Here is a 23,717-nt window from a genome sequence, read left to right as displayed (position 1 = left end):
TTGATTCTTGAACATAACCTAAAAGGATCTTCTTCTCGGCTTGGTTGATGCTACACCTTCCCCTTACACCTTGTCCTTTGTCCTCTCGGATATAGTACAAATAATTTGGTGCATGTCCTTTCATTGCTTAACCATTCATCAATATATTATGCCACATCCTGCAAACGCTTGCTTTAACACTTTACTGAATGCTGAGCGCTTATAACCATCACTTTAGAGGGGGCAGTTGGGCCAACAAATGGAAGGACTGAGAGTGCTTTGTCTGATGTTAGTGCAAAGCTAAAGGGCCTGTTCCACTTTCACCACCTAATTCACGACCTCTGCCGAGTTTGCCCTTTACTAATACTCGCAGCATGGTCGTCACAAGGTCGTAGGAAGTCGTAGGTAGGTTGTAGGTAGGTTGTAGGTAGGTCGTAGTTAGGTCGTGATACTAGTTGTAGGTACTCGTGGCATCAAGTAGGACGGGGCATTTTTCGAGCCTGATGAAAAATGTCCACGAGTAAAAAAGGTTGTGAATTAAGTCGTGAAAGTGGGACAGGCCCTTAATCCTTGATTAACTAGTCCTATTTAATTAACTAACAACCATTGTCCATTTTGTGTCCTATAGCCACGTTTTTGCCATACAGGTGACTTCCCAGATTTATACAAACCCCAGTGCATCTTCCTTCAAAATAAGTAAGAAAACGCTATGTGTTTTTTTTTAGAGATACAGCATGGAAATAGGCCTTTCGGCACACCGAATCCACACCGACCAGTGATCCCCGCACAATTACACTAGTCTTCACACATACTAGGAACAATTTACAATTGACACAAACCAGCCAATTAATCGACAAACCTGTATGTCTTTCGAGTGCAGCGCCTTTACCACCTCAGGCAATTGAGGAAATTCAGAGTGTCTCCGAGGATCCTCCAGTGCTCTACGCAGCGGCGGTGGAAAGCATCTTGTCCGAGAACATTACCATCTGGTTTGGGAATTGCTCTGCCAAGGACAAGAAGGCTCTGCAGAGAGTAGTGCGTTCGGCTGAACGCACTATGGGAACTTCACTCACCCCCCTGCAGGAACTATACAACAGGAGGTGCAACTCCAGAGCAAATAAAATCATGGAAGACCCCTTCCACCCCTGCAACGGACTGTTCCAGCTGCTACGGTTAGGTTGTTGTTTTGTTGTTTGTCTTTTGCACAAAAGTCCGCGAGCATTGCCACTTTCATTTCACTGCACATCTCGTATGTGGATGTGACAAATAAACTTGACTTGACTTGACTTGACTTGAGTGTGGGATGAAACCGAAGATCTTGGAGAAAACACACGCGGTCACGGAGACAATGTACAAATTCGATGCAGACCGCATCCGTAGTCGGAATCGAACCCGGGTCTCGGAAGCTGCAATCGCTGCAAGGCAGCAACTCTACCGCTGAGCCACTGTGCCGTCTCTAGCCAGTCATGATAACAAGCCATGATTTATGTGAGGCATTCATGAATAGCATGGGAAGCATAATAACTGTTCAGCACTGCATTTTGTTGTCTCTGTACTGTACACTGCACAATGACAATTAAAGTTGAATCTGAATCTGAATCTGAAAATAGATAACAGCACGTATTCAACATGCTGCAATGAATGGGTGTGAATAAATGTGTTTATGTTCGGCGGTATCCAAAGTTGATCTCTTTGACTTCCACCCCATTCATAGCACTTATGTGAAAGGTTATATTCTCCTTGCAAGTCGATCCAGCTTTTGGGTGTAAAATAATGTTTTTTTTTTCTTTTCTATTGGCAGCAGTACTGGTTTCTGACTTGAATGTAAAGAATTAAATGGTGACGTTTTGCACTGAACCTTCAGGACAATGTCCAAAATGTATGATGTATACTTTTCATTTGTTCAACTATACTTCGCATCGGAAGCAGGTACTGTAAACATGTTGAAACATCAAGGTATTTTGCTGATTGTTAAAGAGAGCCCCACATCTTCATCCCCAGCATGAGATCTGGAAAGGTTACAGACCGACTGTTTTGCCATCAAGAATCCTAACATGGTCATGAACATATTTGTTTTGTTAATCAGTGCCTGAGCGTTTGTGGCCTCAGAAGTCACCCCTGGCGATAATTAATAAAATAAGGAATCTGTGGGATGTCTAGGCTTCTTTTGTCCTCGGCAGCGTTCAGAATATTAATGTGAACTACATTTTCTCAACAATGGTGTTTAAATATTCAGCGTTGCTCTCGTCATCTAAGATGAGCCTCACTGTAAATTCACATTCATATGGAATCATTTCTTCCTATCCAGAATATTGAGTAAACTACGTTGTAACTATTCAATTTGTATTTGATCATCTGCTATTATCTTTGTTCCTGAAAAGGTATAAAAAACTCAAGCTTTTTGAGATTGGGAAGATTCTTCCAGCTCGTCTTCCCTGTGTATGTTTGCTTTTGCTGAACAAAAACCTATTACACCTACAACTTTAGGCTCCGAAGGGGTTGTAGAACAGTTGCGCGGAGTCTCTTGCTCAGAGTAAGGGAATCGAGGACCAGAGAACAAGGTGAAGGGGAAAAGATTTCATAGGAATCTGAGGGGTAACGTTTTCACACAAAGTGTGGTGGGTGTATGGAACAAGCTGTCAGTGGAGGTAGTTGAGGCTGGGACTATCCCAACATTTAAAAAGCAGTTAGCCAGGTACATGCGCAGGACCAGTTTAGAGGGATATGAACCAAGCGCAGGTGGGACTAATGTAGCTGGGACATGTTGGCCAGTGTGGGCATGTTGGGCCGAAGGGCCTGTTTCCACCCTGTATCACTTTATGACTATATAATTCTATGACATGAATAGGATTCTATAAAACTGAGGTGATCACCTCTACCAAAACTGCCATGGACAGGTAAACAAAGAGCTCCAGAGTTATTCCTTGTGCTGGTTCTCTTGCCATCTGCCAGAGCCTTTCTGTACTCGGCTACTTTGGTTGTAAATATTATTGCTAAGCAACTTTTAGTAATGGTCATGAAGTCGTTATTCCAAGGACATATGCCTTTGCTACTTTTCAAAGTGTTCTTCAACATGGAGGAGCACTGCAGGGTAATCACAGTAGATAGTAATAATGTGAAGGTTTCATATCTTGGAGACACAAGAGACTGCTGGAACATAAAATGCTTGAGAAAAAAACTCCCAAAGTGAAGAAGCATCTGTGAGGGAATGAACAGATTACATTTCGGTTTGGGTCCTTTCCTCGGGCTGTTAGGGGCCAGCATTACCAAACTGCATAAGATGTTGAAGATTTCTGGAACTGGACCTTCTTAATTTTACTCCTCTCTCCCACTCTCCCCCCCTCTCACACTCTCTCTCTCTCTCCCTCTCTCTCCCTCTCAATATTGTTTACATATTCTGTTGTGCTGCTGCAAGTAAGAATTGCATTGTTCTATCTGGGACATATGACAATAAAACACTCTTGACACCTCCATTGGTCCTACTGTTTAGTCAGCAGGACAGGAGTGAGCCAAGAATAGTGAATTTGGAATTGGCCATGTTGGCTGAAAGGTATGATTCTGTGAGAATGACTATGTCAGGTTGTTTGACTAGAGTGTGACCACTTCTCGATTCTCCTAAATTTGCCGTAACATTGACAGAATACATGAAGCAATGTTTTAATTTTCTGTTATCTTGGTTATTCCACTAATATTATTACCGACAATCCTCGAGGAAATGTGTTCCTTTTATGTTTGAGTTATGTGGCGGGACATTTTGGAATGCTGCTTTTCTTTGAACATTGGTGAACCCAGTGGACTTTTGCAGCAAGGTTTAGAGTTTAGACACTAGAGAGACACAGCACGGAAATAGGCTCTTGCAGCCACTGACTCCACGCCGACCTGCGATCACCCCGTACACTCGCACTATCCTACACACTAGGGACAATTTACAATTTTACAGAAGACAATTAAATGACAAACCTGCACGTCTTCGGAGTGTGGGAAGAAAGCAGAGCACCTGAAGAAAACCTATGTGGTCACAGGGAGAATGTACAAACTTCATACAGATAGCACCTGAGGTCAGGATCGAACCCATGTCTCTCTCGCTGTAAGGCAGCAACTCTACTGCTGCGCCATCATGCCACCGTTATTAGATATTTCACCACTATTACAGACATTTTATTTCATATGCAGATTTGTCCAATAATTGTAATTCCCCAGATACTAACCTGGGTTTGAAATTCATGTCTCCAGATCAATAGTCCATACCTTGAGACACAAATCCCATAATTTAATCATTATGCCACCATGCCCTTTAAACTGCAATCCACCTGATCTTTGACACAATCATATAAATATGGAGCTATTTATGTTGACAGAGTATTGCAACATTAAATACATCTACTTGCCAATCAAGGCAAACAAATGTGTAGCATATATAGATTGGACCATCATTGCAGATGAGTAAAGTTCGTAATCTGTTCTTAATCTTTCTTCAAAAGGTTCTTATATTCAACATCTCTGCATTTTTAATGATATTTTATATGATCAATTACCACATTTTTTTAACAGCATATGATTTTCAAAGTGAATGACAGTACTAGAAAAAGAAGGGATTAGCTACCAGCAATATAGATAGATTTCCCCTAGATTTATATTCACAAAATTATTACATTTAAAATGAACACTTCAGAGACATTTTTATATGTGTAAAGACATTTATAAGCTTTAGAAATTGCAGTAAACACATGAGAACAGTGGATTGGTATTTACCAATGAATATTTATTGGTTTTAAGTCTAACTAATACCACTAGTAATGATGAGATACTTATTGTTAAGATTTCAGGATGCTAATCCCAACCACTCTACTTAGTGTAATGCAATGATTGTATTGAATTGAAACAAAATTTGAAGAAATCAATAAGTACTCATAAAGAGTTCAGACTGGTTACGTAACCCTATTTAAAATGCATCTTGAAAAGCTCTGTAAATCTAGATTCCATAACCAACAGATTAACAATCAGTATGATGGGGAGCGATGAATGTATTGTGAGGTACTGGTCAGGGGAAAGTTAGTTGATGATCTCACTGACTCGATTATGCGTAAGATCATAAGCTATTTTTGAGCATTACATACAAGTGCTTGATGTTTAATTCACGGGGAGAGAAACAATTATTGCCTCCTTCCACTCATTTTTCATGATGTATTGGTGAGGCTTCCTGGCCTCGGTCAGAAAGGTCCTCTCTCCTTTCCATCATTAGGTTAACATATGATGAGTGATTGATGGCGCTGGGCCTGTACTCGCTGGAGTTTAGAAGAACGAGGGGAAACCTCATTGAAACTTACCCAATAGTGAAAGGCTTGGGTAGAGTGGATGAGGAGAGGATGTTTCCACTAGTGGGAGAGTCTGGGACCAGAGGTCATAGAATTAAAGAACGTTCTTTTAGGAATGAGATGAGGAGGAATTTATTTAGTCAGAGGGTGGTGAATCTGTGGATTTTTTTGCCACAGAAGGCTGTGGAGGCCAATATATTTAAGGCAGAGACAGATAGATTATTGATTAGTACGGGTGTCAGAGGTTATGGGGAGAAGGCAGGAGAATGGGGTTAGGAGGGAGAGATAGATCAGCCATGATTGAATGGTGGAGTAGACGCGATGGGCCTAATGGCCTAATTCTACTCCTATCACTTATGACCTTATGATCATGATTCAAGAGTTTTGTCTGAAGAATATATGTTCATAATGTCCACTTTCTTACCTATTCGGACGCAACTTGCTGTATGTTTCCCCGTATCTGGTAATAATGAAGATGGGTAATTCCTGTTTTAGATCTGTGGGAATCGCTTAATCCAATGCCACTTACTGTATGTGGACAAAAATACTGGAGAAACTCAGCGGGTGAGGCTAGGAGCGAATTAATAGGTGACGTTTCGGGTCGAGACCCTTCTTCAGACACTTCTTCTGAACACTTACTGTATGTTCACCAGGCATAAGCCACTCATGAATTATATTTCCTGTAACAAACAATGGGATAACTGCCGAGTGTTTTAAAGTTGCTAATGAGATGGGAGGACAAATTCAATATGCAGCCTGTACCAGAATGAATACGACAGGGGTAATTGAGCATCATATTTCCAGCCCACGTTCTCCATTGCAATTCAATTTCTCACATGTAGTACGAATATGACGTAAATTAATTCATAAATGGCCCGAACCAAAACGTCAAACTGTTCCCAAAAATGAGTAAGCCATAAACTGCTTATGTGCTGCTTTTGAACTGCGCCTTTCATTGGAACAAATCTGACTGATAGCTGTTCTGATTGGAAACTTGGGGATTTGCCAGTGAAACAGCATGTCCGGCGCGTCTGTGCACACACTGTTAAATACACATCTTCACAGGGGATCTGTTGTAGAAGACAGAACAATAGAGCACAGGAGCAGGACCTTTGGCCCACAATGTCGGTGCCAAACTCAATGGCAAGTTAAAGTGCTCCTTTCTCTGCACGTAATCCATATTCTTCCATTCTCTGCATATCCATGTGAGTCATAAGGTCATAGACTTATACAGCATGGAAATAAGCCTTTTAGCCCACCTTGCCCATGCTGACTAAGGTGTCCATTTACTCTAGTTCCACCTGCCCAAGTTCGGTCCATATCCCTTTAACCCTTTTCTCTCCATGTACTTGTCCAAATGTCGATAAATGAAGTAATAGTTTCTGCATTAACTACCTCCTCCAGCAGCTGACCCCATATACCCACCATCCTATCTGTGGAAAAAGTTGCTCCTCAGATTCCCATTGAATATTTTCCATCTCACCCTAAACCTGTATCCTCTTGTTCTTGATTCCCCAACTCTGGCTAATAGACTCTGTGCATCTCCCCCATCTATTTCCCTCATTATTTTATACACCTCTATAAGATCACCTCTCATCCTCCGACAATCCAAGGAATAAAGTCCTAGCCTACCCGGTACTCTGTGTGAAGATCCTACTAAATCTTTCCCCACTCAACTTAAACCTATGTCCTCTGGCTCTTGATTCCCCAACTCTGGGTAAAAAATGTGCATTCACCATATCTATTCCCCTCATGGTCCTATACACCACCATAAGATCAACCCTCAGCTTTCTGTGGTCCAAGTAAAGTATGATCCTGCCCAGCTTCTCCCTATAGCTCAGGCCCTCAAGTCCTGATAATATTCTCCTTAATCTTCCCTGCATTCATTCCAGCTGAACAACATCCTTCCTATAACAGGGTGACCAAAACTGAACACAATACTCCAAATGTGGCCTCACCAATGTCTTACACAACTATAACCATATAACCATATAACAATTACAGCACGGAAACAGGCCATCTCGGCCCTACAAGTCCGTGCCGAACAAATTTTTTTTTCCCCTTAGTCCCGCCTGCCTGCACTCATACCATAACCCTCCATTCCCTTCTCATCCATATGCCTATCCAATTTATTTTTAAATGATACCAATGAACCTGCCTCCACCACTTCCACTGGAAGCTTATTCCACACCGCTACCACTCTCTGAGTAAAGAAGTTCCCCCTCATATTACCCCAAAACCTCTGTCCCTTAATTCTGAAGTCATGTCCTCTTGTTTGAATCCTCCCTATTCTCAAAGGGAAAAGCTTGTCCACATCAACTCTGTCTATCCCTCTCATCATTTTAAAGACCTCTATCAAGTCCCCCCTCAACCTTCTGCGCTCCAGAGAATAAAGACCTAACTTATTCAACCTATCTCTGTAACAGACCTAACTTATTCAACCTATCTCTGTAACTGTAACATAACATTCCAACTTCTACACTTAATACCCTGACTGACGAAGGCCAATGTACGGAAAGCCTTCTTGACCATACTATCTACCTGTGATGCCACTTTGAAGGAACTATGCACCTGCACTTCTAGATTCATCTGCTCTACAACACTCCCCAGAGCCCTGCCATCCAATGTGAAGGTCCCGTCCATGTTGCACTTTCCAAAATGCAACACCTCATATTTATCTACATTCAACTCCATTAATCATTCCTCTGACCACTTGTCCAACTGATCAAGATCCTGCTGTAATTTTGATAACCACATTCGCAATCTATAATACCACCCGCATTAATGACATCTGCAAACTTACTAATCATGCCTTGTACGTCCTATCTAAAAGCCTCATAAATGCTACTTTCTTATTTCTCTTCATCACTGCAGTATGTTGCATGCATCCAGCATTCTTTCCGATATGTTCCCGATGTTAGGGGAGTCCAGAACCAGGGGCCACAGTTTAAGAATAAGGGGTAAGCCATGTAGAACCGAGATGAGGAAATACTTTTTCACACAGAGGGTTGTGAGTCTGTGGAATTCTCTGCCTCAGAGGGCAGTGGAGGCCGGTTCTCCAGATGCTTTCAAGGTGGAGTTGGATAGAGCTCTTAAAGATAGCGGAGTCAGGGGATATGGGGAGAAGGCAGAAACGGGGTACTGATTGCGGATGATCACCCATGATCACATTGAATGGAGGTGCTGGCTCGAAGGGCCAAATGGCCTACTCCTGCACCTGTTGTCTATTGTCTATTCTCTGTGTAAAAAACACAGCTTGTCAATAATACCACAAACTTCAGTGGTGATGCAGTGCTTTGAATAACATAGAAACATAGAAAGTAATTGCAGGAGTAAATCATTCAGCCCTTCGAACCAGCACCGTCATTCAATATGATCATGGCTGATCATCCAAAATCAGTACCCCGTTCCTGCTTTCTCCCCATATCCCTTGATTCCGTTAGCCCTAAGAGGGCTAACTCCCTCTTGAATACATCCAGTGAATTGTGTTGACGTATTGACGAGTGGTGTTTCCTCAAATTTTCTTTTGTCACCGCTGGAATTTGAAATGTTCAAAATCTTTCGGCGACCCTGACACGTCAGTCAATGATGCCGGCCGTCGCCAAAAAAATCGCCAAGACTCCGACAGAAATAACATGACGATTAATCTATTTTAGTAACATTATATGAGGAATAAATGTTACCCCAGGACAAACAAACACAAGCATCGTGAGTGGCGCAGCAGTATAGTTTAGCCTTACAGCGGTTGCAGCCCAAGGGGACCCGGGTTCGATCCCGACTACGAGTTGTCGGGAGTAACTTTCTCATCAGTCCTTATCTTCCTGAAGAGGCTTGTTGACATTACATTGGCCATGGCCCCCGTGTCGAGTTTGGTGGTGAAGGTCGAGCCATTAACAGTAACGCGAACCGTTGGGTCCGTTATCAGTGCAGGTTATCAGTGCAGGTGCATCCAACTAAGAAAGTAGCATTTATGAGGCTTTTAGATAGGACGTACAAGGCACGATTAGTAAGTTTGCAGATGTCATTAATGCGGGTGGTATTGTAGATGTCATTAATGCGGGCGGTATTGAAGACAAGCATATCGGGTTTGCTGCAAGAAGTAGCCATGGCACGGGAGATACAAAAAAAACACAATGGGGAACTGGGTCAAAAGTAAAGAAACCCGACAAACGGGAGGCGCAAAGGTACGATTGTGACACCATGTAAAGAGGAGTCATAACACACTGTGTCTTTACTACTGTTTATTCATGATACACATACGTTGCTGCCCTAGCTGTTCGTGGTCTGTCACCGGAACTAGAGAGAGGGATCAATGGGTGGGAAGGTTGTAATTATACTTGTGATGTGGGGAGTGGTTAGTAGTGGTGAGGTCACTATATTAAAGGTACATGCACATGTCATCTACAGTGACGGTTGGGGTCCTTCTTCAGACTGAGAGTCACGGGAAAGGGAAAGGAGAGATATAGACAATGCTGTAGAGAGATAAAGAACAATTAATTAAAGATATGCAAAAAAGTAACGATGATAAAGGGAACAGGCCATTGTTAGCTGTTTGTTGGGTGAAAACGGGAAGCTGATGCAACTTGGGTGGGGGAGGGATGGAGAGAGAAGGAATACCAGGCTTACGTGAAGTTAGAGAAATCGATATTCATACCACTGGGTTGTAAGCTGCCCAAGCGAAATATGAGATGCTGTTCATCCAATTTGCATTTAGCCTCACTCTGACAATAGAGACCTAGGACAGAAAGACTGTGTGGGAATGGGTAGGAGAATTAAAGTGTTTAGTAACTGAGAGCTGAAGTTTAAATGCCTTATAATAAAGGGAGTTCTTCAGTCTACAGCTTCTTCAGGAATCTACTGGAATGTTGGCCCTGGAACTTGTGCTCTTGAATAGGGCCTGAACCTTGCCTACTTTTCAATAAAAACTGCTGTTGAGAACATAGTACTATTGTGAAGTATTTTAACATAAAAATCTGAGATTTGAAAGCTAACAACAAACTATTGACTGTTCAAATTGAAATTCCCATTCTAGGTCATATTTAGGTCGGACAACAAAGTGTAAATTTCTTTTACTTGAACAAGCACCATACTTGGGCTCCTCGTTTTTCTTAGGTCTATGCAGGCCTGTGGCATTTTTCCGCAAAGTCACTTTCATGCAAGCTTTCAGCTTCTGGCTTGTCAAAGATAAATTGCAAAGCTTTAAGAAGACAGCAAGTGATAGGTATAGGTAGAGGGGCTTAAAAATGTCTAAAGTCATCTTCGTGTGTCATAATAATTCTGTGCTTTAAAGAAGGTTGAAACTGAGCATGTGCAACTGACACTCACTGCTGTTTACCTTAGTCAGATTCTGTCCTCTGTTGCCAAAGGACAAATGGCAATCGTAAAACAATAAAAATAAGGTTGAAAGGGTAACAGGTTATTTGCTTATCTGTTATGGGGTGGTATTGGGCTGCGTTTGCTGTGCTGCGTCTTCCTGAGGTGTACAATGTATATTTGTTATAAGACCGTTTGAAGAAAGAAATGTTCTAAAGTGCCCTGCAATAATCATAATCATAATCAGACTTTATTCGCCAAGTATGTTTTGCAACATACGAGGAATTTCATTTGCCATTCAGTCATACCAATAAAAAGCATCAGAACACACAAAATACATTTTAATATAAACATCCACCACAGTGACACCTCCACATTCTTCACTGTGATGGAAGGCGAAAAAAAGTTCAATTTCTCCCTTCTTTGTCCTCCAATGGTCGGGGGCCTCTAACCTTCCTTTGACGGGACGATCTTACTCCCATAGCCGGCGGCAGGCCTCCTCATTGGGGAAATCAAGCTCATGCATCGGGGGGGCATCTCAGCTTCACCGAGCCGGGCGATCTACCCAGGATCGGGGCTAGTCGAACATCGTGCGGCTTTTGGAGCTTCCTGTCGACAGTCTCAACCCGAGACTATGAGCTCCTTGATGTTAAAGTCCGCAGAGCATCAATCCAGAAGCTTCAATCCAGGCAAGGGATTGGCTCCGATGGTAAGTCCACGCCCCGCGGTGGGGCTCTAAGTCAGTCCCGATCAAGGCCTCCAGCTCCACGATGTAAGGCCGCAGAGCGAGCGGAGATACGATCTGGAAAACAATCGCATCTCCAGCAAGGTAAGAGATTGAAAAAAAGTTTCCCACGGCCCCCTCCCCCACCCCCCACATAAAACAAACCAGAGAACATTAACACAAACTTTTAAAACACAATAAAAATAACAACAAAAAAAGGCAAAAAGGACAGACAGACTGCCATCGAAGCACCAAACGGTGGCAAAATAAACAAAACATCAGAGGAAAATTCTGTAAATTAGATGCATTTTGTTCTTTGAGCAATCTCCTAGATTGTTACCAGTGACCACTGTATTTGTAGCAATGTTACAAAATTTTGAGATTTAAAAAATCAAGTCTGCAATTTATCCCATCAGATAAAACATAAAAATAAGTTTAATTTGACACCTAATTTACTTTCATATCTCAAGTATTTAAAAAGATATGGCCATTTTCATACTCGGAAATTAGCATCCTGTTCCCTATTGATTTTCTATGGACATAACAAAAAAGCTGTGATCGTGGACAGTCAAAAGCCCATAACTTTCTTAAAAATTAAGAGAACTGAATGAAATTTTCAGTTATCATAGATTGAAGCATTCTGAAACAAATATAAATCAATCTTACTTGGATGGCCTGACATTAAAGCATATAATTAGTTAGTTACCCAATTGGAGCTAATTTCAAACTTCAATTACTAGATCTAAACATCTATCTATTTCTTAATAAATTATTAACATTTTTAAATAGCCTAAGTGTCTAAATAATATTCACAAATAATTCACAATAAAACATGATTTTTAAATCTCATTTACATTAATTTATAGGCCAAATGGAAGGAATTTAGTGTTCAATTGCTGTAAATCAATTTAAATCAGCTTTCTAGTGGGTTCTTGTGAACGCGCTGGTTTAGAACGTTCACATTGCGCTAGATTTGTACCCTCAAGTGCCCAGAAAAATACTGCGGGATATAATGGGCCCAAAATGAGCTATTCGCAACATTAAACTTTGTGTAAAGGGATCTTAAGAAGCCCTTTTTAATGTAAAAATAAACAGTCTACCTTCTGTTGTCTGCTGTATGAGACCCTGCCGGTTGCTGGTGGTCGGGGGTTTAGAGGTTAATTTTTAACCTACTATAACAATTATATAAAGCCTTTAAAACTAAAAATAGCTAAAGTGACAGAATCTTCCAGCGATTTTCCGTTAATAATTAACTAAGCTGAACATCCTCGATTTGAACAGCATAGTGAAAAATCGCGTTTTAAACCCGCCCCCCTCTAAACGGCGCCAAAATCACGCACACGGACTGGGACAGATTTTCAGCGATGCTTCAGGTAGGCTTTGCAACATACCTAGTATTTGGCGCTCTTAAATAAAGTTATTTTTAATGGCTGACACTTCCCAGCACTTTTGTGTTTCAAGGTGTGTCAAGCTCCCATTTATCTATTGCACAATACATTAGAGAACACATCAACTAAAAACATGCACCCTCAGTACAGACCCACACATAAGTTTAAAAATTGTTATGCTTTAAAGTATGAGGCAGACGCTGATTGTCCAGGCTCAATCTAAAAGAAACATGTTGATGTTTCACAAGTTATCTCATCAGACATCTGGAAAAAGATCAGAGTGCTGCAGCAATAGTTTGGGAAGCTGCCTTCCCTGCAGACCAGAAAAAGGCAAAGGGTAGTGGATGGAGTGAAATGATAAGATCATAAGTGACAGGAGTAGATTTAGGCCATTCGGCCCATCAAGTCTATTCCGCCATTCAGTCATGGCTGATTTACTGTATTGCTCCCTCCTAACCCCATTTATTTGCCATTTCCCCTTAACCCCTGATATGAGAGTCAAAGATGGGGTTTATAAGCTAGTCAAGGAACTACAAATGTCACCCATGTACAATATGGAATTGGATCTGTATCAGGTATTCTTTTAACAAGCCTTTCAACTTCATGCCAAAGCACCCAAGCCACCATTTGCAGTAAGTAGTGCCTTTCAACTTCATGCCACCATTTCCAGTAAGTAATGCCTTTCAACTTCAAGCCATTGCACCAAGCCACCATTTGCAGTAAGTAGTGTCTTTCAACTTCATGCCATCTTTTGCAGTAAGTAGTACCTTTCAACTTCAAGCCAATGCACCCATGCCCCCCATTTGCAGTAAGTAGTGGCTTTCAACTTCAAATCACACCCAAGCCACACCCACACCACCATTAGCAGTAAGAGTCAAAGAAACCAAGCCCCCATTTGCAGTAAGTAGTGCCTTTCAACTTCAAGCCACACCCAAGCCATCATTTGCAGGGAGTAGTGCCTTTCAACTTCAAGTCAAAGCTCTCAAGCCACCATTTGCAGTAAGTAGTCTTTCAACTTTAAGTCAAAGCAACCAATCCACCATTTGCAGTAAGTAGTGCCTTTCAACTTCATGCCACCATTTGTAGTAAGTAGAACCAATAGACATTTTTTGCAAGCTTTAGAACCAATAGTCATTTTTTTGCAAGCTTTAGAACCAATAGACATTTTTTTGCAAGCTTTAGAACCAATAGAGACGCTTTTTGCAAGCTTTAGAACAATTTTTTGCAAGCTTTAGAACCAATAGACATTTTTTTGCAAGCTTTAGAACCAATAGACATTTTTTTGCAAGCTTTAGAACCAATAGACATATTTTTGCAAGCTTTAGAACCAATAGACATATTTTTGCAAGCTTTAGAACCAATAGAGACATTTTTTGCAAGCTTTGGAACCAATAGACATATTTTTGCAAAGGTTTAGAACCAATAGACATATTTTTGCAAGCTTTAGAACCAATAGACATTTTTTTGCAAGCTTTAGAACCAATAGACATTTTTTGCAAGCTTTAGAACCAATAGACACATTTTTTGCAAGCTTTAGAATCAATAGACACTTTTTTTGCAAGCTTTAGAACCAATAGAGACACTTTTTGCAAGCTTTAGAACCAATAGAGACACTTTTTGCAAGCTTTAGAACCAATAGAGACATTTTTTGCAAGCTTTAGAACCAATATAGACATTTTTTTGCAAGCTTTAAAACCAATAGACTTTTTTTGCAAGCTTTAGAACCAATAGACATTTTTTTGCAAGCTTTAGAACCAATAGACATTTTTCTTGCAAGCTTTAGAACCAATAGAGACATTTTTTGCAAGCTTTAGAACCAAATAGACATTTTTTTGCAAGCTTTAGAACCAATAGACATTTTCTTGCAAGCTTTAGAACCAATAGACATTTTTTTTGCAAGCTTTAGAATCAATAGACATTTTTTGCAAGCTTTAGAACCAATAGAGACACTTTTTGCAAGCTTTAGAACCAATAGACATTTTTTTGCAAGCTTTAGAACCAATAGACATTTTTTTGCAAGCTTTAGAACCAATAGACACTTTTTTTTTGCAAGCTTTAGAACCAATAGACATTTTTTGCAAGCTTTAGAACCAATAGAGACACTTTTTGCATGCTTTAGAACCGCCACATTTTTTGAAAGCTTTAGAACCAATAGTCACATTCTGCAAGCATTTTAGAACCACTAAGGGCACTTACATTTGAGTAGACATGTGTTCAGTGTTATTCACAGCTCAGAGAAACGTGACCCTCTGCCTTCCTCCATCTTGAAGAGACTGTGTGGCACACCACTTCCTGGTTTTATTCCCCCCCCGCCTCCCGCCAGCGGGGGCGCAGAGAGCGGGGGGCGGCCCTCCGGCGAATGGGCTGGGCGCGGGGCGCGGGTGAAACTAGGCCGGCCCCGGGGCGCCAGGGCCGGGGGCGCGCGGGCGCGGCCGGGCGCGGCCTGGGCGGCCCGGCGCGGGGGCCCCTAGTTGCCTCCCCCCTCTCCGCCAGCGTGGGGGGGGCAGAGAGAATGGGGAATTTTGTAAAAACATTAATATCTCTGTCATGGGGCGGGGGGGGGGGGGCTCTGAGCAAGGTGGCCAAAAATGACGGCTGTAGGTGGCGGCGTTCTCTCGGAAATCACAGCACAGATGGCCAAAACCGGTCAAGAACAGACTTTTAGTAATATAGATATAGCTATATCCATAACCTATAGATATATAGGTTTTCACTGCTTCCTGATTAAGTATGGTTTCTCAGGAATATGAGGAACATCAACATTGAGGGCCAAAACATCTGCCATCCTGGCAGCAATTGTTGGTCATTCCACAATAGCGGGGGCCAGTTATGATAATGCAAAGCTGAAAATGGAAAAGGGTTGCAACGGATTAAGGTTTTATGTTCCGAGGTCATTTATATTGATTAGAATTTGCCCATGTGTTTATTGAAGTAATTTCAAGGAAATTTAATTACCATGAAAGTTCTTGATTAAGGCAATGTCTCTTTTATTAATACTTCATTGAGAATGAATATACACAGTGTGGGGGTATTTTAAAGCATTGCTGTTTACCATGGTGACACTGAAAAGTGAGTTGCTGATTTATCCAAGCATTATTTTAGTATTTCACCCTTACAGTGCTTGGCAGAGAAAATATTTTTTTGTGAATACACTAAAAGGCCTGTGCATTTATCAGTTGCTATTTATATTTCATAGAATTAATAATCAGTTTGTCGGTTCCTTATTGTAACGTAGCAGATTGTTTTATTCCACCCTTTTACCAGAGATAAAATGAAAATCCTGCCAGTGATCTCTGCAGTTCAAGAAGTTATCCTGTGGTTCAAGGGAAGAATACAAGTTTTTGTACACCCCCACGTTTTTTTAATGCATGTAAAAATAACTGTGCTTGTGAGTGAACCGAATCATAAGAAGGGTATTGTAAGCAATATTTACATTGCAGTCGAAGATAAACACAAAATGCTGGGGTAACTTAGCGAGACAGGCAGCGTCTCTGGAGGGAAGGAATGGGTGACGTTTCGGGTCGAGACCCTTCCCTAAACATCACCCACTCCTTCTCTCCAGAGATGCTGCCTGTCCCACTGAGTTACTCCAGCATTTTGTGTCTATCTTTGGTTTATACCAGCATCTGCAGTTCTTTCCTACACATTCCGACACATTGCAGTCGCAAGATAATGAGATAAATAAAGTTGAGAAAGCCATTCGATCAATATTAGCATTGTTTTTTTTAAGAGGAAAAGCCCTTTGCTCTACTTTTCATAGCATCCATTGTATTTTATAAACTCATGCTGATATGGTGGGTCTTCATTGTGGATCTTGAGATGTTTATTTTACTTATTTTACTTTAGAGATGCAGTGCAGAAACAGGCCCCTTGGACACCCTGTCAGTGCCGCCAGTGATAACCCCATACGCTAACACTATCCTACACACTGGGGGCAATTTACAATTTAACTGAAGCCAATTAACCTACAAATCTGTACGTCATTGCCATGTGGAAGGAGATCGGATCACCTGGGGAAACCCCACATGGTCACAGGGAACATGTACAAACTCCATACAGACAACACCGATGGTCAGGATCGAACCTGAAGTTCTGGCAATGTAAGGAAGCAACTCGACCGCTGCGTCACTGTGCCACCCCTAAGTTCTGCTAAATGAAACTAGCTGGTGGCATTTGATTCTCCAAAGCAAAGATCTTATAGCGAAGCAAGATGGATTACTCTCACGCAAACGTGAGGTACTCTCAAGGGCGGATTCATGGGTGATTATAGGACACATTTTAGCAACCTGACTCCGCCATCTTGTTCCGCTTTCTTGCTCCCGCCTTCTTGCTTCCGGCCAAAGATTGGATCCGCAGCGGGGAGAGAGAGTGCGCGGCAACGGGGAGAGAGAGAGTCGGGGCAGTGAGGAGAGAGTGGGCGGGGCCCGGGGCAGCGGGGAGAGAGAGTGCGGGGCCCGGGGCAGCGGGGAGAGAGAGTGCGGGGCAGCGGGGGGGGAGAGAGTGCGGGGCCCGGGGCAGCGGGGAGAGAGAGTGCGGGGCCCGGGGCAGCGGGGAGAGAGAGTGCGGGGCCCGGGGCAGCAGGGAGAGAGAGAGTGCGAGGCCCGGGGCAGCGGGGAGAGGGAGTGTGGGGCAGCGGGGAGAGAGAGTGCGGGGCCCGGGGCAGGGGGGAGAGAGAGTGCGGGGCCCGGGGCAGCGGAGAGAGAGAGTGCGGGGCCCGGGACAGCGGGGAGAGAGAGTGCGGGGCCCGGGGCAGCGGGGGAGAGAGAGTGCGGGGGCCCGGGGCAGCGGGGAGAGAGAGAGTGCGGGGCCCGGGGCAGCGGGGAGAGAGAGAGTGCGGGGCCCGGGGCAGCGGGGAGAGAGAGAGTGGGGCCCGGGGCAGCGGGGAGAGAGAGTGCGGGGCCCGGGGCAGCGGGGAGAGAGAGTGCGGGGCCCGGGGCAGCGGGGAGAGAGAGTGCGGGGCCCGGGGCAGCGGGGAGAGAGAGTGCGGGGCCCGGGGCAGCGGGGAGAGAGAGTGCCCCAAGACAATGTTTCTTATTTACAATGTTTCTTATTTAATGTCCCTTGTCTAGTCTGAAATAAAGTTCATTATTGGATTAGAAGAAATATAATTGTGTGTGTTATATAAATTTATATAATTTTCATGTATGTGTGTTTATAAACATTTTATTCTTTAACAAGAATCAACAGAATTATGAACTAACAGACTTATGAATCTAACCATATAATCACGCACAAAAAGTCCCCCCCTGTCAATCCCCCAGCGAGTCGGGTCGGTTCCGGTTACTACAAAATCAACTCAAACACTGCTTGTGAGCCATTTAAAAAGAAATGATTTAAAAAACATTAAAAAAGACAATTACCAGAATCAAATTTTATTCTTGACAAGAAGTTTGAACTGACAGATTTATGAATCTGACCCACACAAACTGTTACCCCGCAACATTGATTACAGTGCGAGTCGGGTCGGGTTAGGTAGGCTCAGGTTGCTAAAATGGGCGTGGAAAAATGCTCATGATCCCCTCCATAGCGTACTACACGTCAGTCCATTGCATTTAGCAGGAGTAGCCTATCTTGCTTTGTTATAAGATCTTTGCTCAAAAGCCTTCCAGAGAGTTGGGCATTACACGTATAGCAGTGCACATTCCTTCAGTTCATTTTATTCCTCATTCGCTTCTTGCTTCTCGAATGCCTGTTAGATTCTTGGTAGCAACAACAATCGTTGAAAGATGGATGATGCTATACAGTCCAATTATTAGGCCATTATCATATTTAATATTTCCATTAAATCTTTATTTTTCCTTGAGTTATGTTTTTTCAATACACCAGACGTCTATTGTCAGCAGTGAATGTTGCCAGCATCCTAAGTGCTTTAGCATAACTGGCAGTTAAAGATTATTCTCAAGCCAAGCTCAGTCAATGTTGAACCTACTCTCACTGACAGGCTTTCTGCATTCGTAAATTACTGGTCGCATGCTCAGAGACATTTAAGATTATTTCTAATTCCACTCTTCCAAGCCTATCCTAACTACTTCGAGCTCCATCTATTACCAACTTCCATCTTTTGGACAAAAACATTGATCGGAAAGTCACAAAGTGATTTAAAACCCTTAAGGGCCTGTCCCACTTCAGTGATTTTTTTCAGCGACTTGCCAGCGCCCGTCATAGTCGCAGTAGGTCGGCGAAAATTTACAAAATGTTGAAAATCCAGCGGCGACCAGAATAAGGTACGACTCTTTGGGCGACTACTCACGACCATACAGAAGTCACCCCGCGACATGTCGCGTGTATGGTCGTGAATAGTCGCCCAAAGTGTTGTACCTTTTTCTGGTCACCTCTGGATTTTCAACATTTTGAAACTTTTCGGTGACCTGCCGCGACTATGACGGGTGCCGGCAAGTCGCCGAAAAAATCACATAAGTGGGACAGGCCCTTTAGCTCTCCTCTCTTAATTGATGCCGCTATCTTTTGCTTCATTCAGTCTCCCTCAGCCTCCACCCTACTTCAGGGAAGCCCGTTTTTGTTTCTACCTCTTCCACTTATTCACAACAAAATATCTTGTATTCCTAACTGTTTGTAGTTCAGGTGAAAGGTTGTCAGCCCCAAAATGTTAAGTCTTTTCCTTTCCTCATCAATACTTACTGACCTGTCAAGCATTTCCAGCACAAAAAAATATAGGGTGCTTATTGCCCGTGTGTTGGGAATTGGGTAGTCCCCTGGTATATTTTTCTCCTGACCTACTGGAAGGATGGCCTGACTTTCAGGTATTCATCTCAGGTGAGAAGAGTAATCTTGGGCAACTGTCTTTTTTTAAGGTTTCTTGAATCCCCGCTGAAAAAAAAGCTTATAATGTTCTGACTTGATATCTGCTAGAGAAAGCTTCCCCCTGGAGTAACCGATGACGTGCCAATGAAAATCACAATGTACTGGAGTACTGCATCATTAATTCACCAAGTCACAGTCCACAGGAACCCTACACTGGAGATTTGAGGTGGTGTTACACTTCTAGTTCACAGGAGATTTCCATACTCCGGTGAAAAGAGAACAAGGGAAAGATTGAAACAAATGAAAGGAATAGAACAATATTTTAACGAGTGAAAATTTGCCACCATATTCATGGAAAGTAGAAGCTTCCCTCCATCACAGGCTGTCACCGGCTACTTCTGTAATTCTTCAGATGAAGTTATACTGGAACTGAGGAGGTCTTGGAGGGGAGGAGGCCCCTCAAACTGCGGAGCATCCTGGACAATACAGCTCACCCCATCCATGACACACTGGTCAACCTGAGGAGTACCTTCAGCAACAGACTGGTTCCACCAAGATGCAGGACAGAATGCCACAGGAGATCCTTCTTCCCTGCGGCTATCAGGCTTTACAACCCTTCTGTCGTGGGGTAGACTGAGATTGACTCCCCTCCCCTTCCCCCCCTCCACCTCTCCCCCCCAATCTTTGCACATCCTCCAAGCCTTTCCACGCATCATTTTAAAGTTAATTTCATATTTCATGCTTTTTTTTCATGCATCGTGTGTTTTTATGACTCTTGGCAGATCAATTTCCCTCCTGGGATAAATAACGTTCTATCGTACCGTATCCTATTGTATGACGAAGTGGTGAAGTTTATGGTATAGTTGTGCCATCTAGCATATTAACTCTCATTAATAACATAGGTGGTCATTAATAGCGGCTTTATAGCTGCTGTCCACGACTGTTCTTACGGTAGGTGATCAGTGGAAGAGATTAGAATTTGATGGGCTGTGCAGAGAAGCACTTCTGAAAGTTTGCAAGTGAAAAAGCAAAAAAATGTATTTTATCCTCTTCCAGTGACCACGGAGATTTTTTTTCACCCTCCAGCCACAATGAATAATCTGGTGAGAGAGAAAATAGCTTTCTTCCTGCGTGATGTTTAAAGAAAGAACTTATTTATATTGCAGCTTTTAAGGCATGTCAGGAAGCTTTTTATATCAATTGAGTACATTTCAGGTGTTGTCACAGTTCTATTTTTAGAAAAGACATTTCATTCCAGAAAAATGTGAGACCATTTAATTGATCAAGGACAAACAAAGAATATGAATTTATAAATCAGAGCAGCAGGATTAGGCCATTTGGCCTATCAAGTTTACTCTGCCATTCAAACATGGCTGATCTATCTTTTCCTCTCAACCGCATTCTCCTGTCTTCTCCCCATTAACTTTGGCACCATTATGGGCCTGTCCCACTTACGCAACTTTTTTGGCGACTGCCGGCACCCGTCATAGATCGTTGCGGTCACCGAAAATTGTCAACACCAGAAAGACGCTACGACACTTTGGGCGACTGAGGAGACGTATCACGACCGTACAGGTGACACCCTGGCGACATGTCACGGGGTGAAGCCTGTGTGGTTGTGAGTAGTCGCCCAAAGAGTTGTACCTTATTCTGGTCACCGCTGGATTTTCAACATGTTGACATTTTTCGGCGACCTGCAACGACCAATGACGGGTACCGGCAGTCGCTGAAAATGTTGCGTAAGTGGGACAGACCCATTAATAATCAAGAATCTTTCAATCTCCACTTTAAAAATACACAAAGACTTGGCAATGAATTCCATCGATTCTCCACCCTCTGGCTAAATAAATTCCTCCTTGTCTCCTTTCTAAAAGTACGTCCTTGTATTCTGAGGATGTGCCCTCTGGTGCTACACTTTCCCACGAGTGGAAACTTTTTCTCCACATCGACTCTATCCAGACCTTTCATTTTTCAGTAAGTTTTTATGAAAAATGCATGGTATATGATCAAAAACTGTGTAAGGTAGGGAAGCAGGATTATTTCAAATTCCATATCCACATGACTCTAAGTTGTTGGTCAGGTAAACAATGAAGTTAAGAAGCTACATACTTTATAATACATGCCTTTCTTGGTGAGACGTCAAACATAGGAATAAGTAGATTAAATAAAAATTATATTAAATCTTTAGTGTGTAGGAAGGAACTACAGATGATGGTTTAAACCGAAGATACACAAAATGCTGGAGTAACTCAGCGGGACAGGCAACATCTCTGGCGGGAAGAAATGGGTGACGTTACGGGTCGAGACCCTTCTTCGGACTCTGAAGTCTGAAGAAGGGTCTTTCTTCACCAGAAATGTCACCCATTCCTTCTCTCCAGAGATGCTGCCTGTCCCGCTGAGTTACTCCAGCTTTTAGTGTCAATCTTCGATTTTAACCAGCATCTACAGTTCGTTCCTACACATCAAACTCAGGGAACTGGTTCCCTGCTCATCTGCATGTAACTGGACCTTCCCATTGGTAGACCACACTCAGTACAAATTGGGAACAACTCCTGCTCCAACACAGTCCCCTGCTCCACTCTCTATACACATCACTGTGTAAACAGACACTGTACCTCTGAAACTCAGATCACCACACCTCCTTTAAATTCACCAACAATTCCTCCTTTGTTGGACGAATAAGGGGCAATGATGCGTACAGGAGAGAGATTAAACATCTGATTGAATGGTGCCAGAACAGCAATCTTGCTCTCAATGTTAGCAAGACCAAGGAGCTTGGCTGAAGAAGGGTTTCAGCCCAAAACGTTGCCTATTTCCTTCGCTCCGTAGATGCAGCCTCACCCGTTCAGTTTCTACAGCACTTTTGTCTACCAAGGAGCTGATTGTTGACTTCAGGAAGGTATATCCGGGAATCCATGAACTTCATCAACAGGGCAGCAGTGGAGAGAGTCAACAGCTTCGAGTTCCTGGTTATGCATGTCACTGAAGATCTGTCCAGGGCCAAGCACATTGACGGAATCACAATGAAACCTCAACGGCCATGGTGGCGCAGCAGTAGAGTTGCTGCCTTTCAGCAAATGCAGCACCAGAGACCCGGGTTCGATCCCGACTATGGGTGCTGTCTGTACGTTCTCCCCGCGGGTTTTTCTCCAAGATCTTCGGTTTCCTCCCACACTCCAAAGATGTGCAGGTTTGTAAGTTAATTGGCTTGGTAAATGTAAAAATTGTCCCTAGTGGATGTAGGGCAATGTTAATGTGCGGGGATCATTGATCGGGGCGGACTCGATGGGCTGAAGGGCCTGTTTCCGCGCTGTCTCTCTAACCTAAACTAAACTAAACTAAAGCGTCCACTTCCTTAGAAGATTGGGAACATTTGGTATGTCAACAAATATTCAGTTGAACAGTGTATAGTGGAGAGTACACTAACTGATTGCATCACAGCCTGGTTCAGCAACACAAACGCCCAGGAATGAAAATGATTACCTAGAGTGGTCCATCAGAAGCACTCACAACCCCACCACAGAAAAGCTAAGTGGTGCACATACCCCAGTATGCATTGACGGTGCTGAAGTAGAGATGGTTGAAAGCTTCTTATTCTTGTCCTGGAGCACCCATATTGAAGTAATGGCCAAGAAAGCACACCAACGTTTCTACTTCGTTAGAAGGCTTTGGAAGTTTGGCATGTCCACAACAACTCTCACCGACTTCTGGAATGCTTCTAAATGCTGTAGAAAGCATTTTAATGGAATGTATCACAGAATGGCTTGAATTGACTTGACTTGACTTGAACAGCTCCATCCAAGACTGTAAGAAATTGCAGAGAATTGTGGACGTAGCCCAGACCATCATGCAAACCAACCTCCCTTCCATTGGCTCCATCTACTCTTCGCGCTGCCTCGACAAGGCCACCAGCATAATCAAGGGTGAGTCTCACACTGGTCAATCCCTCCTCTCCCTTCTCACACCAGGCAAGTGCAAAAACGCACACCTTCAACTTCAGGGATAGTTTCTTCCCAGCTGTTATCAGGCAACTGAGCCATCCTATAACCAACTAGAGCAGTGGTCGGGAACCTTGTTCTGCGTAGGGGCTGGAACGCATTCCTGTGAGCGAATGGTGGGCCACATCTATGATCTTTGGACCACTCTATGATCTTTGGACAAAAATTCTGGAGAAACTCAGCGGGTGAGGCAGCCTCATGTCTCACCCTGTCTCACCCGCTGAGTTTCTCCAGCATT

This window comes from Leucoraja erinacea, chromosome 1, assembly GCF_028641065.1.
Source record: "Leucoraja erinacea ecotype New England chromosome 1, Leri_hhj_1, whole genome shotgun sequence".
Taxonomy (NCBI): domain Eukaryota; kingdom Metazoa; phylum Chordata; class Chondrichthyes; order Rajiformes; family Rajidae; genus Leucoraja; species Leucoraja erinaceus.
The sequence above is the reverse complement of the archived record's forward strand: the minus strand, read 5'-3'. Positions refer to the sequence as shown.